The 3,295-nt window shown below is 34.7% G+C and overlaps 1 long non-coding RNA gene across 1 annotated transcript; it reads left to right on the plus strand.

Annotated features, from left to right (window-relative positions):
• The first annotated feature begins 540 nt into the window (after window positions 1-540).
• LOC148720641 (uncharacterized) lies at window positions 541-3,055 on the plus strand. The gene is made up of 2 exons (XR_015992934.1): window positions 541-672; window positions 1,070-3,055. It is a non-coding gene; the product is annotated as an uncharacterized LOC148720641 (long non-coding RNA).
• Window positions 3,056-3,295: the final 240 nt, after the last annotated feature.

Raw genomic sequence — 3,295 nt, forward strand, 5'->3', positions numbered from 1 at the left:
AAGCAAACCGCTGTAAAATAACGTGCGAGAAATTAGTTCAATGAGTCATATGAGTAGGCCGGAAAGCGAAATGACTCTTTTTTTATAAACAAAATCATCTCGACATAATTGTCTTATATCTTCAGAATCTGATTGTATGCTTTATAAAATTGCACTGCAAATGATGTAAAAGTACGCCTCATCCCTTGTTTAATGAGTCATATGAGTAAGCTAGAAAGCGAAATAACTCGTTTTATTCATAAATAAAATCATCACGACATAATTGTGTAATCTTCAGAATCTGGTTGTCTATTTTATGAAATTACGTTGCAAATGATTTAAAATTACACCTCATCCCTTGGTATGAAATGAAAGTTTGCAGTAAATGATTTAATGCAATGACCTTAGTCTGAGATGACCGCTTTGTGTGTGTTTTTTTTTCTCCTGAGTAACTGATCTAGATCAAGTGAACTTTTCTCCCTACTGTTGCTATTGGCACTGCTAGTGTTATACAGAAATACCATTTCAGTTTCAAGCTTTCAGTTTCATTAGTCATATCATAAAAGAATAAAAAACAAAATCTTTTCATCTCTAAAATTATCAAGTGTCCGTACCACTTGGTTTCATCTACTAACGGTTGTCGTTTGATTTCTTTAAAAAGAAAACAAGAAAAATTTTCCAGGGGTTTTAAGGGTAAGTACGATTTATGATTCATTATACAGTTCGCATTCTGTTTAGTGCCATTCCAGCATTGCAATATATAATTTTGAACGCAATATATGTACAACTTACTGTAATTCCATTTCCTAAATTTCAAGTCAATGCCGAGGCGACTGTAGATGCGGATGAAGAACAGATTAAATCTAAGAAGCTCAGCCGAGTAAAATTATTTCGCTAATTCTGGTGCATGATTCTTGAGGGAATTTTGTTTTTTTTCACTCTTTTGACTGCGAGATTTCAAAAAGCTGAAAAGTGTCACGCGACATCGCATGAAACACGAAATGTTCATTTTGATTCGTGTTTATCAGACATCCTTGAAAGTTGATCGATGGCTCTGCATAACTAATGCTATTTCGTTTCCATTTTCCAGAGGCTTTGATTTGATGTACTTCGCGGGAGATAGTTTTTAGAGGAGTCTGAAGGCATGTACGACTTTTTTTTCATAATGAGGTCTGGCATATTACGCTGTTGGTTATTCCAGCTGTATGATGTCAAGATAGGAATATATACAGTGTCATTCTCTTGAGCTGCCTATATAAAGGCCCTCGTCGATTTGTGCAAATATGGATTATTCTAGTCATGGACGATGTTATCAAAAGTATAACTATGTGAACATATACTAATGACATTTCGCAAGAATTGCAAAACATTCTTGATCAAATGCCACAAAGCATGACAGATGCGGCGATCCTTAAAGTCACTGATGTGATTAACAATTACAATCTCTTTACGATTTCGGTACAATCTCCAGCAAACACTAATGAGAAAACCTTAATCTATCAGCTTTATGGTGTAACGATGAGATCACACCGAATTCTTCTGAATAGTTTACAAGGAATTGTAAAGCAGCTGGAAGTGAGAATTAAGCACTAGATCTTAGGAGCACTGCAGGCTTAAAACGACTACACTCTCAGATTCTGAATCTAACTCGAGCGATAAATTTTATAAAGTTTGAATCTGATTAATTGTCAAGTGACACTGGTCGAACTAAACTAAACATTTTTAAAACCCCTGTGATAATTTAATTTCAGTATAGTATTGCTCACTATTAACATCATACTGGCCAAAACAGCGTACGGCGCAAGAGAAAGAGAGAGTCGAAACGCAAGCACAACTTGAATCCAGAAATGATCAAAATATTCGTGGTTAGAAAAATATTTCCAAAGTTTAATATACCAAGCATAATGAGCATTTTACGAAATAAAGGAAAATCTAGCAAAACCAACAGGTGCCAATGAAATCTTCAAAAATGAGAAAAAAAGGGGAAATAGGAGTTGGAGGGGTCTGACGAGGGTTTTATCATTCTATTCGCGCTCTTGAGAAACGAATGTTGGAATTAGATTTGACATCTTTTATAAGGTTTTGAAAGCTTCAAAAACTTTCAAACAAAAATTTTGTACTACTGCGGAATAGTCAGTGAAAAATATTTCGCTTCCTTACGTGTTTTGTTTTTAGTCAGCGTAAAAATGGTACAGTGACATGGTTAATCTATTCAATGGGGTGCAAATCTGAAAGTAACGAACACAAAATTTGCGTCATGTGTCATACGGCGAAAGCGGAATTTTTTCCATTTTCTGCGCTAAAAAAATGATAAAAAATATAACATAAACCCCTTTATTTTACAATGAGAACCCTAATTCAGCCCCTACTTTTTTTTTTTTACGTTTCTCTTCGTGTCTGCGTTATATTTTCTTTGTAGGGCAAGTATCGCGTCAATGATTTTCATTCGGTTTCATCATTCACAGCATCAAACCACTAAATGCGGCGCACACATTCCTTCGAATTTTGCGATTTTTGGATAAGTCAAGTTAGGAAAAAAAACAAATTTTGCAATCTCTTTTTTAAAACTGCTCACTTATAGGTTGGCGTAGTCTGATGCAAATATAGATAATTTCGTAATTGGAGGATAAACGTTGTGTGAGTATGTATTAATGGCAGTGCGAAGGAACTACGTCGACAATAAAATGCTTCAAAGAATCCAAAATAATTCTTTATTCCTCAAAGTGATGAAAATTTATCTTATCTGTACAAAATTATCAGAAAAATTTGACGTTAAGGTTTTGTGAAAAGATCAACCTGTCTGCTTGATGGCGTCACTTTTTTTCCCGCCTTTTTACATCCTCGTTAGCCGGTTGAAAACTCTAGCTTTTGAGAAATGGATTCCCAAAGTTGAATTGGAAATTTCTTAACGAGTCGTAATAGCTCTGCACTGCAGACAGAACAACTTACAAGTTTCTCTTTTTCCCGATCTCTTGATGTTTATGATTTTCTTTTGAAGGAAAATATTTAGCTTTTTCATTCGGTTTCATCGGTCGCAGTCTTCAAGAATAAAAAATAAAAATAAAAAAAAGGGAAAGACGAGTTGGAGGGGTATGGCGAGAGTTTTTATCATTTTATTCCCACCGTTGGCGGAAACAAATGTTGGAATTAGATCTCACATCTTTTATAACCAACAAAACGTTATAAAAAAACATTTCTGCGCTACTGCGGAATAAGCAGTGATTAACTGTTTAGTTTTTTATTCAGCGTAAAAATGAGACGGTGGCATGAGCTATCTATTTAATAAGGTGCAAATCTGAAGAGTAACGAACACTTA

The sequence above is a fragment of the Stylophora pistillata genome, chromosome 11 (assembly GCF_964205215.1).
Source record: "Stylophora pistillata chromosome 11, jaStyPist1.2, whole genome shotgun sequence".
Taxonomy (NCBI): domain Eukaryota; kingdom Metazoa; phylum Cnidaria; class Anthozoa; order Scleractinia; family Pocilloporidae; genus Stylophora; species Stylophora pistillata.